This window comes from Balaenoptera physalus, assembly GCF_965194825.1.
Source record: "Balaenoptera physalus genome assembly, chromosome: 1".
Taxonomy (NCBI): domain Eukaryota; kingdom Metazoa; phylum Chordata; class Mammalia; order Artiodactyla; family Balaenopteridae; genus Balaenoptera; species Balaenoptera physalus.
In genome coordinates, this window is record NC_138882.1 from 174,292,659 (window position 1) to 174,310,090 (window position 17,432).

Here is a 17,432-nt window from a genome sequence, read left to right on the forward strand (position 1 = left end):
ACTAGGTTTGGGTGGGCAGTTACACCTTGTCTAGAAGATCCCAAATAGAATCCAGGATATGAAATAGAGATAATAAACTAGCTACAATTTTTATGAACTATTGAACCACATGCCTGACATAGGTCTAAGAACTTTATAGGTATCAACTCTAGGTATCAAAGTGTACAATCTTCCCAACAATGCAATGAATAAGGTACTATTATCCCCATTAAATAGATGAGGATGTGGAGGCACAGAGAGATTGTCAGTGATGGAGCCAGAATTCTAAGCATTCCAGCCCCCGACTGCATCTGTTCCTTCACCACCTAAACAAGATAAAGACATAATTCCCCTCTTACAATGAGGAAAATGAGGTTCCGAGAGATAAAGTAAAAAGAATAATGTACATAAAGCCACCTGGCTATAAAGTAACAAAGCCTTGATTGCAACAGCTCTGCAGCCCTTAGGCCAAACTTCCCCCATCACCGTGCCCACTACAATTAAAAAAAAACACCCAGCTTTATTGAGAGAGAATTCACATTCACCTATTTAAAGTGTATAATTCAATGGTTTCTCGTATAGTCACAGATATGTACAACCATCACCACAGTCAATTTGCCCGCTACAACTCTATGGATAAGGTAATTCTATCCCAAAGAGGGGAAGTGGCTAGGCAATCGTCACACAGGATGTAGATGACAGAACCCAGGCCACTGTCCCAACCACTATGAGAATATTTCTGGAAATCCCCACTTGAATAACTATGTTTGTCAGAACAAGGATGGCTTGTTGTGGTGTGATGGCATGGGGGCAGAGCTGGGAGGAGACAGGATAAGAAAGCCCCTATCCCATGGAGACAGTGTCCAAAGCCGAAACTCTGGCCTCTGTGACCTCCCCTGCCTAGCCAGACAACCTCTTTTCTTGCTTCTCTACTTTATTCCTTTGACAAACACCTACTGTCCTTTAAGCCTCGGTTCAAATATCTCCTCCTCCAGAAAGTCTTCCCTGATTCATATCCAGGCTGGGCTAAGTGCTCCGCCATGGTGTCTGCTGGACAGCTTTCTCTGTCTCAACAGCACAGCTCTTCTCTGTCGTGGCCCCTCTGCCTTTGCGCAGTCCCCCCAGTGCTAAGTGCATGGATATTGTAACTAAAAAGGCATGGATTTAAATCCAGGCTCCGCCATGTCTTAGCTCTGCGACCTTGGGAAGGCACATGGTAGGCCCCCCAAAATTTCCAGTTCCTTTCATCCTTCCCTTCTGGTTTCTTGGAGGGTGCCTATTAAGCCTTAGTTCGCATTGGAATCCCACGTCCTCATGTCTGACAGCCTTCTGGCAAATGGCAGACACACTTTCATTGCTCAGACTGTCTTCCAATGGAGAAGCATTCCTCCTTCCCCAAATGCAGCTCAGTCCTTGTGGCTTGGGTGGTTCTGACTCTAAGTCCCAGGGGTGGGCAGAAGACCCAAGGCTGGTCAATCCAAGGTTTTTGTCCTGTGTCTCTAGTGATTGATCCAGGGATAGGGATGGGCCGGTGACTTAATCAGAATCCCTTCATGAAATCTGTCAAATGGGCATTAGAAAAAAGAAGGTCTCTCTGTCTCTGTCTCTCATGCTCAGCATGAGATACACGGCATTGAAGGTTTGGCATGCCAGCAGCCATCTCCTGTCTGAGAGTGACGCCAAGCAGAGTCAAATAAGCCTGAAAGATGGAAAGAACGAAAGTTCTGATGCCTTCCTGGATTCAGATATGCCTGAAGTCCCCTTGGATTCCTATTTTCCTTAAGCTCATCTAGGTTGGATTTCTGATGTTTGTAATCAAAAGCGTTCTAATCAATACATGGGTTCACTTTAATATGCAATCAGGGTAGCTGGATCTATGGTGGCCTGAAGATAAGCCAACAAGCTGTGGATAGCAGAGCAGCAAGAGGCAAAGAACTTTGGGCCCTTGATGACATCATTAAACTACTGAATTAACCAGCCCTGAAGCCAGTCTAATCTAGGATTTCTCATTCTGTGAAACAATAACATTTCCTTATTGGTTAAGTAATCGTGAATTGGGTTTTTTCTTACATGTAGCCAAAACCATCCTTAACTTGGTCTCCAGCCCTCTCCCCCTAATTCCTGTGATTTTAGCCAAGGGATTGAGTGGATTTGGGGCCACATCCCCCAGGCTAGCCCAAGAAATAGTTTGTTTCTCATTGTTACTCTTGTTCCTTTGGTGCTATTTTTTTTCTTGCAGGCTCTCTCAGCCCCTTCTGGACAAGTTGTTGATTCCTTCATTTCTCCAAGTATTCCTAACACTTAGCAGGTACTACTGAGGCTTTAGTGACACACAGGGAGAATTTCAGCACAGTAGAGGCACCCACTTAAAGTTATCTATAAGACATCACTGTCCTAAAAGTTCATGGGCCATTACTGCCAAGAGGAATTTCTTTCTGGCTCTATCCCTCCTTGGGAGTCAGCTTGCTCCCATCTCCTCCAGCCTCTAACTCCATTCTAGTCTCCAGCAGTCTGTTCTAAAACTTCTCTTACTCTGTAAGGTGAAGTATTTTCTTCTCTGTTCTAGACCCCAGGCTAAACCTCAGGCTGAAACTGACCCACGGAACACTAAAGTGCCCTTTGAAACAAAGGAGCAAGTATACCTGACAATTATAGGGTTTGTTTTTTTTTCTTTAACAAAACTAAATTCTTCAACTGGGCTCCCTTGCCACCAGTTTTTGGGAAGTTAAAGAGAATATTATAACAAATAATTCTCCTTCTGTCCCAAGCAAGCTTCCAGGGATCATGGGATTTCTCCCCGCTTCTAGCTACACAATCACTAGTTGCATCCATGTAAATATATATTTTTAATAACAATTTTATTTGAGATATAATTCACATATCACAAAACTTACCATTTTAAAGTGAATAATTCAGTGGTTTTTAGTACATTCATTCACAAGGTTGTGCAACCATTGTTACTATCTGATTTCAGAACATTTTTATCACCCCAAAAAGAAACCCTGTACCCATTAGTAAATTCCTATTTCCCCCTCCCCCAGCCCCTGGCAACCAGTAATCTTTACAACTGATCTTAAGGGAAAATATTCAGTTTTTCACTATTAAGTATGGTGTTATCTGTGGGGTTTTTGTAGGTGACATTTATCAGGTTGAGAAAGATCCCTTCTCTTCCTAGTTTGTTGAGTGTTTTTATCATGAAAGAGTGTTGGATTTTGTCAAATGTTTTTTATGCATCTATTGAGATAATCATGTATTTTTGCCTTTTATCCTGTTAATATGGCATATGACATTGATTGCTGTGTAGATACGAACATGATGTTTTTAACACACTCCATGTTGTTATGTTAAATCATCGTATTGGTTTATAAGCTCAGGTGAGCCTCATTTTAAGAAAATTTGATAGACAGCAATACAGACTTACAGAACTATAGGCTTGGTTACTTAGGTTAACAAATTTTTTTTTCTCAAAGTTTTTCTGAAGGAAAAAATTCATTGTGAGCATATAAAATATAATGCAAAAATATGTTTAGGCTTTTTAAGGAACTATCTGTTGGTGTCGGTCTCTCTGCGGCTGAGAAAAGCTACAGCATGCATGATGACACTTTGTCCTGGGCAGTGGCCTAACTGGTCAAAATGGTCCCAGTGCAAAGTCCACTGCCTCCTCGGGGCTTCTCTAAGTCACCAAGACGGCTGTGGAATTGAGTTCTTTCCTCTAGGGGGCAGGAGTCTCCTATCTTGGGCTGGAAAATAGAATGAAGTTTGAATAAAGATAACTGTCCAAGAGTCCACATTTTCCTTCCCTCCTTTTCTTTTTAAAAAGTTTTCTCCTCTGGAACTTTCTGTGCTGAGAGAAGTTGCTGCAGCAGATCTCGCACCAGATGGAGAGAGTTGTGCATTCAGCTTGGCTGTCTTCTATTTTTGTCTGACCAGCAAGCCTTCCTTTGGGGAACTTCCCTCCCAGCCCCCCACTGCCCCCAACCCATGTGAGACTCAAAGGGCTGCCAGTCACAGGACTCTACCCCTCTGACCACAGGAGTGACTCAACTCTGAGTCAACTAGACTTTCTCAGGACTGTGGAATCTTGAGTGGGGACACGGAGATGGAAGGCAGTCGGTGCTGAGTCATTTGATGTGTTTACCTAGAGAAGTGGTTCTCATATGTGGCCCCTGGCCCACCAGCATCAGCATCTGGGAAAATGTTAGAAATATGAATTCCAGGGCCCTACCCTTCATCAGCTGAATCAGAAATTCTGGGGGTAGGCCCCAGAAATCTCTGTTTTAACAAGCCCTCCAGGTGATACTGACTTCTAATTCTGGGAAATTAGAAGTTTCTGCTAGTGGGATTCCCAGAGCTTACCTGGATCTTGTTCTTTCCTGGAACTTGGCTCTCAAGATATTTTGTAGATTCTTTGATCTCTTCCGTGTCCTTCTAATAAATTCCTTTTTGGCTTTGTTTTATTTGAGAGAGTCACAGTTGCCTTCTGTTGCTTTCAACCTAAAAAGACCCTGACTGATGGCCCTCTCACCTAATTCATAGCTGCACAGACCCTTCTTGAACCATGGGTCTTTGTGCCATTCAGGCTGCACTGTTCAGGTTCACCCCGGTCTTTGTATTTAGATTCAGCCCCAACCATATTAATTCCATTCTAGGCCAAAGCAGAGCCCAGCAGGGCTTCTGACCAAGCTCTATCAATGCCCTGCCTGTTAGTAGTTCAGGTGCCTCCCCCAGTAATGAAGGCCTTTGTATTTTCCAAGACCTCTTTACAAAAACATCTTCTCCTATTCCAGCACTTATTTGACTCTTTTTTTCAACTTAGGTCCAACCCCCTTTTCAACTACTAACGACAACCATTAGTACAATGCGGTTTGTTTTCTATATTAGTTGGGGAACGGAATAGCTGTTTTAATAAAGAGATAAAAAAATACAGGATACTCTAAAAATACATATCTTGTTTAATAGCTGTTGTTGTTGTTGTTTTATCTCTTAAAGCCTATGAGTGGGTCAGCATGAGTCCAGTGGTGAGTAAGTGGCTCTGCCCCAGGTGGTCATTTTAAGGACACGGGTTCCCTCTATCTTGTTCCTCTGCCCTCTCCTAGAACATTGTTGAAGCAAGCTCTCCACCACTACATCTACATTCCCAGCCTGTGGGAAAGGGGGAAAAGAGGACATAGATGGCTAACAATTTCCTTTTAGGATATGATGTAGAAGAAGTGATGCTCATATCAATTCTAGTCACTTTCCAGTGGTGAGCACTTGCATGGTCACACCCAGCTAGCCGCAAGGGAGGCTGGAAGGGAGGCTAGCCACAAGGGAGGCTGGAAGATATGATCTTGAGCTGGGCAGCCATATGCCCTGCTAGTTCTTGGGGTGAAGGTTGCTTTGTTACCAGAAGAAAGAAGGAAATGATGAATAATGAAGGACAGCTAGCAATTTTTTCACATTTTCTAATCTTGAGTTTTATATTCAAGTGTTGAAAGCTCAGATGCCCTCAGGGACTAGCAGATGATTAACTGAGTAGAGCAATCCAGGTGTAAGACTAGAAGGAGTGAGGTGACAGTGACAGTGACAAAGTGGACAGCATGTCCTGTCTAAAGGGAGCAAGATCTAGTTGCCTACCCAATGTCCCTGCTCCCTTCTTTGCTAACAGACCTTCAAGTTTGTTTAGGTAGTTGTGTAACTAGGGCATACATCATGACTTTTGAAGCCAATCATGAAATTTCTGTTTCTAGTGTCCCCAGCCTCCCTTGTAGTTGGGAATGTCCATGTCACCCAGCCAATGAGAGAGTTAGGGAAGTATAGTGGGGGACTTCTGGAAAATCTTTTGCTTTCCTAGTAAAGAGTTAGCCATGACTGGAGCTTCCCCTTAGCCATTCTTCCTTCTTTGAATGTGTATGTGATGCCTGGAGCTGGGGCAGCCATCTTATGACCATGAGGTGGCAAGCATGAGGGGAACGCCAAAAGAACTGCGGTGATACTGAGCCAGAGAGAACCAAGGCCAGAGGCTGCCTACTTTCAGACATCTTGTTATGTGAAAAAAGCAAACAAAAAAAAAAAACACGTACCTGTTTGTTTAAGCAATTTAAAATCAGTTTATCTGAACCTCATGGCCATTCAAAACTGATTAAATCCTTCCAGACTTTTTCTATGTGTATATTTACTTTGTAAAAATGTGAAATACGTACACTGCTTTGTAACCTGCTTTCTAGATGTACAATAAATAATGTGCATTATACAATATTAAAATAATGTACAATATTATAAGCATCTTTCCCTGCCATTTACTACTGTTCAACATTTTTCACTTTAATGACTTCAGAATATCCGTTGTAGGCCTGTAACATAATGCATTTAATCAATCCTTTATTATTGGACATTCAGGTAGTTTACAGGTTAGTTGTTTTTGTTTTTGAGGGGGATGTTTGCTGTTATAAACAATTCTATAGACCATCCTTGCAACTAACTTACAAACTTCTAAGTATATCCTTGTAATTACTTTCCTGATTATTTCCTTAATTTTCTAGAAATGCAGTGACTGGGTGAAAAGGTAATAAATAGCACACTCTCTTAATTAAAATGATACACTTGCCTTTGGTTCCATTTCTGCTACAGGGAGTAACCAATCATTCATTTATTCATTATCCATTCACTTAACAAGCCCCAGAGGCCTGTGCTAGTCACTAAGGAGCACTAAGATGTGAGTAAATTGTGGTTCCTGTCTTCAAAGCACTCATAATGGACTGGCAGGGACAGGCAGGACAACAGCCGTGACAAGATGGAGTAGGAGTGACATTTGTAGTAGGCAGCTTCTGACAAGCTTCCAAATGATCCCCACCTCCTGGTATTTATGACTGTGTAATTCCCTACATGTGAGTATGAGCTGGACCTAGTGAGTTGTTTCTAATGAATGGAATATGACCAAAGTGAGAGGATGTCACCTCTGTGATTAGGTTACAAAGGACTGTGACTGTCACTTAGCTGCCACTCTTTCTCTTGCCCTCTCATCTGCTCGCTCTGATGAAGCCAGCTGCCATGCTTGCTTCACGGAGAGGTCTACATGGCAAGGAATGGAGGGAGGCCTCCGGCCAGCAGCTTTTGAGGAATTGAGGCCTCAGTCCAACAGTCTATGAGGAACTGAATCCTGCCAACAATCATGTGAGCTGGGAAGCCGATCTCTTCCAGCTGAGCCTTAAGACAAACCATGCCCGGATGCCTGATCCACAGAAATGGTGAGATAATGCCTATGGTTCTAAGCCATTACATTTTGGAGAAATGTGTTATGCAGCATTAGATAACTAATGCACAGGTGGAGTGGTCCATATAAGCACAGTGTGTGACAGACGACAGGTGCACACGTGAAGGTGAGGCACTGAACCACTGTGGCGGGGAAGGGCTGCATCTGGTAAGATGTCTGAGAGGAGAGCAGGCTGGCATTGCGTTTTGCAGGCTAAAAAGGCATTAGTTAGGGGAAGAAGGCATTGCCAGGCAGAGTTTGCAGAACAATCAAGCTTTGTGACCGTTTCTCAGATCTGTTACCAGCTCACTTGTCACACCATCGATTGGAAGTAAATTTACTTGATCAGAGGTGAAATCAACAGAGCTTCAGGGTCCCTCACCAGCATATACCATTCAAAGCCCAGGAAGGGCCCTAGCAATTTTGTGGTAATAATTTTGCATTCTTTTTCTTACAGAAATCCCCCGACTTCAGGTCCTGCCTCAGTGGACCCGCCAAGACCCTTCCACTGTCACCCACCACTCACCCCTCCCAATCTACAACATTGACCTACCACTGTATGTATTTTATTTTGTTTGGCTTCATCTCTTTGGAAACCGTTTCTCAGAAGCCCAGGCTTCCCCTCCTGCCTTCACTTCCTTAACCTAAACAATCTAGGTTCTGTAGACTTTCCTCACAGGCCCTTTTCTCTAACTCTTTAATCATCTTTACTGCTGTTTTTGAAATGTCTCAGAGTTTTCCCTTAGGTAGTAGTGCCCAGAACGTATGTGCTTTTCTAAGCAGCAAGTCTGGCTCCTGACCAGATGGCATCTGAGCAGGGCCACTTTGCGGCTGGCTGAGTCCCAGGAACCGCCTCTCTTTCCTGTGTTGCCCCACCCCCAACTGCAGAATGACTAAGGTTCAGAGAAGCAAAAGGAGTGACTAGGGAAAAGGTAGAAAATGCAATAGGAGAGGGGAAGCCTTGCTTCCTTAAGGGTGGGACCTCTCTTTTAGGATGCTGATGGTAGTACTTCAAGACAGTGATGGTCTGCTAGAGGGAAGGAAACTGACATTACCCTTGTCTACTCTGTGCCAGGCACATGGGCTTTCCAGTTGCTATCTCGTGGATTCCTCACTACATCCCTACAGGTTAAGAGCCAGACTCTCCATGTTATAGCTGAGGAAATTAAGGTTCAGAGTTGAGAAGTAGTGTGCACGCCTCACAGCCAGCAAGACCAGGGTCAGGCCCAGCTGACTTGAGGCCCAGGCTCCAGCCCCACCTGGTGACCTCTCCATCCTTTATTGGTGCTCCCAGGGGCATAATCACCTACATTCAAGTTCTAGATGAAAACTGGTGGGCATTGCAGCAAAACTTTACCTGGAAATAAGTTTTATAAATGAAAACGTCAGGCAAGCTAAATTCTTGTTTCTGGAAGATCTATCTAAATGAAGAAGACCCACCAGTGAACTGGGAACCCTCCCAGGGTTTGGATTCACTTCTAGAGAGAGAAAAAAAAAATGACAAGAGAAGGCAGGAGATCTAGACCCCAAAGTACAAAATCGGTGTTGAAAGGCTGGACAGACTACAGTGTGGGGATAACAATGAAAGTAAGAAAATAACAACTGTTGTTTATCAAGTGCTTACACAGTGCCATGCACTGTGCTAGATGCTTTCTATAGGTTAGTGCATCTTATCCTCACAACAAGCCTGCTATAAAGATAGGGTTATCATTCCTAATTTTAGGTTGGGAGCCTGAAGATGAAGAAACTTACACACGGGCAGGCAGTGGTGATGCAGGGACTTGAACCTAGGTGTATCTGGCTCCAAAAGCCATGCTTATATCCATTAGGCTTTACTAGGTCAAGGCGAATGGGAGCGGGAGAAATCTACTTTCTGTCGATGAAGTTAGCACGGCGAAGCGGGGGTTAGCAGGTGCCATAACTTGGGAGTGTGTGGCACAGAGGAGGCTAGGGCTCCCCCGGACCCAGTTCTTGCGGGTAGCAGAGGTGACTCAGGAGACCCTTGAGAGCCAGGAACTGGGTGCTGTGGAAGGTGTCTGCAAAGGAGGCTCTTGGGTCCAGAGTGGGTGGAGAGAATCAGAGTCTCTCAACATCTATTGACCGCTCCCTGGATTGGCTCAGGAACTTGAAGGGGAGGGGCTTAGGCCTCTGGGATGCTGATCTGAGGCTGGACCAGGAAGCTGGAGCTCGCTCGCCCTCCTGGTGCTACGGCCCCAGTGCTGTAGTCACACGTCTGAGTTTGGATCCTGCCCCTCCTCCTTCTAGGTCTACGACTTAGAGATTTAACAATCTTGAGCCCCAGGTTTCTGTAAAGTGCAGATAATCAGAGTATATATAGCCAAATAATAGATAATAAATTTGCCGTTGGGAGAATTCAGTGAGGTGACGGATATGAAGGACTAACTCAGCGCCTAGGGCGGTGGGCGCTTGGTAAACGGCAGCCATATTATCGCGAGATTCCATCCTCTGCTGAGGCGGTGAAGCTTTTTCTGCTTTCAGCTTGCTTTCACTCCCATTGCCTACTTTGGTAGTAAAGTGAGACTGCATTCCAGGGAGGGAGTAAATTTAATATGTCTCTCACCTTTCACTTGTTCAAACTCTGAATTTTTAAATTGTTTTTATGGTTCACAGCTCACTTCACAATTGTAATTTGTCTCCGGCCTGGAAGATTTTAACCCTCATATAAAAGCAAATAGATTTTTCATGCTAGGAATTTTCTCTGTAGGCGTTCTTTCTTCTGTAGGTGTTTTTTTGTTTTTGTTTGCTTTTTGTTTGTTTGTTTTTTGTAAACAAAACATTGGATTGGTGTTAAAATGGTTCACTGGTCAAAATCAGTGACCAGTTCTGGTTTTTAGGACAACAACAATATTTTATTGGAAAGAGTGGGTTAGCTCAATGAGGCAAAAGCTAAATGGCAAGCCTCAGAAAAAGCACACAGGGTAGCTCTAGGGAGTTGGGAAGCAGGAAGTGATGAGCAGTAGCTCCAGGCACTATCAGGTGTGCCTTGTGTTAATCTACCCAAGGTTAAATTCTTACAAGGGAGCGTTTGATTGACCTGACAGGGGTTGTGCACCTACCCCCTTGGTTCAGGGAAGGAGAGGACACCTAGCTTGAAATTTAGGATAAGTGGGCGTACACTGGGGGAGGGTAATGCCCAGAAGGTAAATGGAAGTGCTGTTACAGGAAGAGGGGTATGTGTGCTGGGTGAGCACACACAGCAAGTGTTCCCTACAAATACTGTTCTCCCTGTGATGAAATATCAAGATTCTGGATTTTTCTAGTATTCTCAAATATGCAGGATAGTTGAAAGAAGACAACAATGAGCACATATCTACCCTTCCTCTAAATTCAACAACTGCTAACGTTTTGCTACATTTGCTTTATTTTTAAAAACTTTTATTTATTTATTTTTGGCTGCATTGGGTCTTCGTTGCTGCGCGGGCTTTCTCTAGCTGTGGAGGGTGGGGGCTACTCTTCATTGTGGTGCGCGGGCTTCTCATTGTGGTGGCTTCTCTTGTTGCGGAGCACGGGTTCTAGGCGCGCTGGCTTCAGTAGTTGTGGCACACAGGCTTAGTTGCTCTGCGGCATGTGGGATCTTCCCGGATCAGGGATCGAACTCCGTGTACCCTGCATTGGCAGGCAGATTCTTAACCACTGCGCTACCAGGAAAGTCCTGCTACATTTGCTTTAATTTCTCTCTGCATTTTAAAAATTTTGTGAACTATTTGAAAGCCATAGACATCATGGCCCTTTAGCCTTTAAATAGTGAATACTTCATGTATCTCCGGAGGATAACAACACTTGCCTACATAAATGCAATACTATTACCACACCTAAGAAAGTTAATACGTATTCTATAATATCTTCTAATTGCAAGTTCATGTTCGAATTTCCTCAATTGATACAAGAATATATTTTATAGATTTTTTTTCAGATCAGGATTGAATTAAAGTTCACTCATTGCACTTGGTTTTAGGGTGTCTCTATTCTCTCTTTTTTTTTTTTTTAATTTTCAGCTAACATTGATTTTGCGTTTCCTTTCAGTGTATTTAGTAAGCCTAAGCAGAGACATCTTTTTTTTTTTTTTTAATTTTTATTTATTTATTTTTGGCTCTGTTGGGTCTTCGTTTCTGTGCGAGGGCTTTCTCTAGTTGTGGCAAGCGGGGGCCACTCTTCATCGCGGTGCGCTGACCTCTCACTATCGCGGCCTCTCTTGCTGCGGAGCACAGGCTCCAGACGCGCAGGCTCAGTAATTGTGGCTCACGGGCCCAGCCACTCCGCGGCATGTGGGATCCTCCCAGACCAGGGCTCGAACCCGTGTCCCCTGCATTGACAGGCAGATTCTCAACCACTGCGCCACCAAGGAAGCCCTATTCTCTTTTATTTATTTATTTTTTGGCCGCACCGCGTGGCTTGTGGAATCTTAATTCCCCGACCAGGGATTTAACCTGGGCCCACGGCAGTGAAAGGGCCAAGTCCTAACCACTGGACCTCCAGGGAATTCCCTCTGTTTTCTTTAAATCTAGAGCAATTCCTCTACATTTTTGGATTTTTCATGTCATTGACGTTTTAATCCAGGTTAGTTGTCTTTTAGAAAATATTACATTGTTTCCTTTGAATTGCTTTTTTTTTGTATAGTATTTTTTTATTGTGGTAAAATATGCATAACATAAAAGTTGCCATCTTAACTGTTTTTAAGTGAAGAATTCAGTGGCATTAAGTATATTGTCAAGGTTGTACACCATCACCACTATCTATTTCCAGAACTTTTTCATCATCCCAAACAGAAACTCTGTACCGATAAACAATAAGTCCCCATTCCCCCTTCCCCCAGCTCCTGGTAACCTTGGTAACCTCTATTCTACTTTCTGTCTCTATGAATTTGCCTATTCTAGGCACCTCATCAAGTGGAATCATACAGTATTTGTCCTTTGTGTTTGACTTATTTCAGTTGACATAATGTTTTCAAAGCTCATCCGTGTTGTAGCATGTATCAGAATTTCATTCTTTGTATTGCTTTTTAAAGTTAATCTGTTAGAGTTTTATATTTAATCTTTTATAAGATAACTTTTTCACATGAGGGAAAGTATTTACATGCATTATCAAATTTAAGAGATTCTGCCTAGACTTTTATACTTGTCAAGTTAATTAGATCTAGATCAGTGAGGTCATAGGGGGTTAATTTATCACCAAACTGGAATAAAATTAACCGTCTATAACAAAAATAGTTTACAGCTTTAAATGAATAACCACTCTTTTCTACAACAAACATTCTTTTTAAAATGTAGCTTTCTAAAAAAAATATAGTTTTCTATAATAAGAATTATTAGCCTCAGGGTTACAAGTAAATACTTCCTGGAATTATTAAAGCAAACATTCCAATATTATAGAAAAGCTCTTTATCTTTTTAATTAAAAGACTTAGTCTTTTTATAATGACATGATTTGGAAGTCATTTGGATCTGTCTTAAATTTTACGGTAACTCCTATGTAAAAATTCACTAGCCTTCTTCCTTATCTCTCAAAACAAAGGAGGATGGATAATCCGGTGTTGGCATTCTCTAAAGCACTTGGATTAATAGCTTCTCATCTTCTCAAGTTTCCTGATAAAGATCAGACCTTTATGGTTTATTATAATGTTTTTCTGTATCTCTAAACTCATGAAAGCTTCATAATATTCCTTCTATTTCTCCATTCTATTTTGATTTTTAATCACTTATATAGATAGATATCTGACATAATTCTAAGCACTTTACATATATTTAATGCTCATACAACCCTATAAGGGCTTTCTTCTTCTCTCCTTCCCTCTCCCCCTCCTCCTCCTTCTTCTTCGATAAGCGGTTTTTAAAATCTCCATTTTAAAGGTGAGAAAAATGAGGCACTGAGAAAGTACTTGACCTGCCCAGTGTCACACAACGGTGGGATAGCCAGGGAGTTCTGGGAGATCAGACACAATCTCTTTCCAGAGCCCTTGTTCTTAACCTCTATATATTCTCACTATAGTAAAAAAAAAAAAAAAAAAAAGCAAACTTTACAGATACATACAACATAGAAATTAAGTCTCTTTAATCCTACCCACAAGAAATATTCAGTGCTAACAGTTTATGTTTTAATTTTAAATCTAATTACAGAGTACAAATACACAGATAACAACATTCTTGGTGGAAGTTATAGCCATAATTAAAAGCAAATATTAATCCATTCTGTGGTTGGCAGGAAACTTCCAAGAGGCTTCAGTTTGACCCAGCTCAAGCTATCCAACTGGACAGGGCTAAGGGGTGGGGATGGCTCAGTTTAGTTGTGGGCAGCTGGCAATGATCCCCACAGCAGGTGGCCACTTGAACAGGAGGGGAACAACAAGTAGGAACAGGGGCCCAAAGTAGGTGAGATTAATATTAAATAGGGTGAAAGCAGGGGCAGAAACCAGGTATCCCAGATGAGTCCAGCCAGAAAGGATGACCCAGCACCAGTAAAGCAAGGGGCTGGGCTGTGGGTCTAGTGTTGCCCGTGAAGACAAGTCACAGTTAAATGGCATCCCAAGGCTGTGCCAAGACAAATGCTACTAGACATCTGTGCGAGAAGATACTGTCTCAAGTATGTTAATCAAAATAGAAAGGCATCCTAGTAGAAGAGTGCTGGACATGGCAGGGTTATGAGTGGAAATCAGGCAACCAGAAATGGTTAGAGTGGGGGCCATTACAGATAGTACGAGAATGGGTATACACAAGGGCCTAAGTGAGAGGTTCTCAAATGTTTTTATTTCAGGATCCCTTAACACTCCTAAAAATTATTTAGAACCCCCAAAGAACTTTTGTTTATATGGGTTATAACTATTAATATTTTCTCTTTTAGAAATTAAAACAGAAATTAAAAAAATAAAGAATACACCGGCACGTATTCCAGTTAGCCATCAGAGCAATGATGGCACCACAGAGTCTCTGGAAAACACCACACTTTTTGAGAGAATAAGGGTAAAAAAAAAAAAATGCTGCATTAATATTATTTTTAATTTCACTTACTCCCTGATAGTGGCTCAGAGACCTCCATACTTTAAGAACAACCAGTCCAGATACTACGTAGCCTCTTATATTTGTGTAGTACTGTATAGTTTACAAAGCTCTGTGAATTAGGACTAGTATTCTTATTCCCATTTCAGAGCTTTAAAGCACACTGCCATGGAGCAGGGGAGGAACTAGGCTGTCCTGTCTCTCAAGAGCTAATGCTGAGATGGTACCTTGGGTCCCTTGGCTGCTGCGATTGCACTTCCCAAGCTTCACGTGATTCCCGGGACTTGCTCTCTGGTCTAACACTTGGCTTTCTCTCTACCAGGGACCTGGTCAGGTTCACCCTGTGCCTGGAAAGCTGCAGAGCTGTCTGGGAGGAGTTAAAGGCAAGAACATCAGATGCTCAGATTTCCATGTAAGGGATTCTAATGTAGTCATCAGGTAAATATAGAGGGTCTACCTAGAAGGCAGAGATAGTGGGAACTGAGTATTTTAATTTTAATATCATACCTTCTCAGTCAGTTTTCAGCACAGGCAACAGAAATCTTTCTAGGTGTTTAAAGCAGAAAGCAATTAATTTCAGGAAATTGAATGCTTACAAAATCATTGTAAATCATTGAAAATCTGGAGGAGAGAGAATCAGAGGTCAACTCAAGAATGACTAATTTCAAGAACATACTTCTCTACAATTAAGATTCAGGGGTCAGAAAGCTAGGACTGGGTAGCTCTCCTTTGGTGGCCACTGTTGCTACAACTGCCTTCCCAACTCATGGAGCTGGAGACTGGAAATGGAAAGACTGCTGCAGGAAAACCCCATGTCTCCAGTGATGACCCTATTGGCCAGTAGGAATGGCCAAAATGCAGGAAAATGGTCTCTTCCTCATTTCCACCTTGTAAATCTTACCCAAGTGCATCTAATTGGCAATACCTAGCTTTCATCCAGAATCCTAGCTGTAAGGGAGCCTGAGAAATGCCATCTTTAACCTTCCCACTTCTGCAATATAAGAAGGCTCACTAGAAGGAAGTGGGAACAGATGTTTAACCCCAAATGAACCTAGTCAGCTCACTAGATTTCTGACTGTGGATTGACTGGAATGTGAGCTCCATGCAGGCAGAGGTTTTTGTCTGATTTGTTTTCTGCTGTGTCCTCAGAGCCTAAAATATTACAAAGTAGTTGCTAAATAAACGGGTAGATACACATCAAAATGAATGTTTCCTCAGGAGCTCTTTGGGTGAACATCAGAAAGATAACAGTAGTGGCAAGAGGTCCAAGTTACTCTGACAATGTCCGGGGTCTACGTTGCCTTCCTTGAATCTAGATGAGCTTTATGATTGTTTTGACCAGTGGATGGAAGTGATGCTGTGTCAGTTTCCAGGCTGGCCTTAAAAGAATGGCAGCTTCCAGGACCTGTCTCTGCCATGTAAAAAGTTCAGCTACCCTGATGGACAGACCACATGGAGAGGCTCTGAGACTACACAGCTAAACCCAGCCTTTCGGGCATTCCCATCAAGCGCCAAGCATATGAGTAAGGCTGTGTTGGACCCTCCAGATCAGCCTAGCTGCCAGTTAGAACATTACCAACGAACTCTGATTGATTCCAGATGGAAGAAAGGAATCATCCAAATCAGGCCTGCCCAAATTCCTGACTCAAAGCTTGTGAGATATTATACAGTGGCTGTTTTAAACCACTGAGTTTTGGAATAGTTTGTTACATAGCAATAGATAACCAGAATACACTTCAAGTGTGATATTAATGAATATAAAGCTGCCTGTGGTAAGGATGCAGAAAATGTTCCATTTATATCTCATGTAGATTTCCAGGGTTATAATTTTAATCCTGTCTGGTGAGGTGTACTAAAACACGGGTTCGAGCCCTGGTCCGGGAAGATTCCCACATGCCGTGGAGCAACTAAGCCGGTGTACCACAACTACTGAGCCTGTGCTCTAGAGCCCACAAGCCACAACTACTGAGCCCACGTGCCACACTACTGAAGCCTGTGCTCCTAGAGCCCGTGCTCCACAACAAGAGAAGCCACGACAATGAGAAGCCCGCGACCACAACAAAGAGTAGCCCCCGCTTACCGCAACTAGAGAAAGCCCGTGCACAGTAATGAAGACCCAACACAGCCATAAATAAATAAATAGACAGACTGCAATGGGATTTGGCTCAAGATTGCGGAGTAGAAGGACGTGCTGTTACTCCCTCTTGCGAGAGCACCAGAATCACAACTAACTGCTGAACAATCATCAACAGGAAGACACTGGAACTCACCAAAAAAGATACCCCACATCCAAAGATAAAGGAGAAGCCACAATGAGACAGTAGGAGGGGCGCAATCGCAATAAAATCAAATCCCATAACTGCTGGGTGGGTGACTCATAACTGGAGAATACTTATAACACAGAAGTCTACCCACTGGAGTGAAGGTTCTGAGCCCCACGTCAGGCTTCCCAACCTGGGGGTCTGGCAACGGGAGGAGGAATTCCTAGAGAATCAGACTTTGAAGGCTAGCAGGATTTGATCGCAGAACTTCGACAGGACTGGGGGAAACAGAGACTCCACTCTTGGAGGGCATTCACAAAGTAGTGTGCGCATCAGGACCCAGAGGAAGGAGCAGTGACCCCATAGAAGACTGAACCAGACCTATCTGCTAGTGTTGGAGGGTTTCCTGCAGAGGTGGGGGGTGGCTGTGGCTCACCGTGAAGACAAGGACACTGGCAGCAGAACTTCTGGGAAGTACTTCTTGGCGTGAGCCCTCCCAGAGTCTGACATTAGCCCCACAGAGAGCCCAGGTTTGCTCCAGTGTTGGGTCGCCTCAGGCCAAACAACCAACAGGGAGGGAACCCAGCCCCACCCATCAGCAGACAAGCAGATTAAGTTTTACTGAGCTCTGCCCACCAGAGCAACGGTCAGCTCTACCCACCACCAGTCCCTCCCATCAGGAAACTTGCATAAGCCTCTGAGATAGCCTCAACCACCAGAGGAAAGACAGCAGAAGGAAGAACTACAATCCTGCAGCCTGTGGAACAAAAACCACATTCACAGAAAGATAGACAAGATGAAAAGGCAGAGGGCTATGTACAAGATGAAGGAACAAGATAAAACCCCAGAAAAACAACTAAATGAAGTGGAGATAGGCAACCTTCCAGAAAAAAAATTCAGACTAATGATAGTGAAGATGATACAGGACCTCGGAAAAAGAATGGAGGCAAAG

The 17,432-nt window shown here is 43.2% G+C and overlaps 1 protein-coding gene across 1 annotated transcript in view; it reads left to right on the plus strand.

The window, feature by feature from the left end:
• The first annotated feature begins 6,972 nt into the window (after window positions 1-6,972).
• The window catches only part of EYA3 (EYA transcriptional coactivator and phosphatase 3), a 121,272-nt gene continuing 110,812 nt past the window's right edge, over window positions 6,973-17,432 (plus strand). The window contains exons 1-2 of the mRNA XM_082440323.1: window positions 6,973-7,205; window positions 7,668-7,767. The gene's annotated coding sequence lies outside the window, so the exon portion shown is untranslated. The remainder of the gene's footprint in view (window positions 7,206-7,667; window positions 7,768-17,432) is intronic.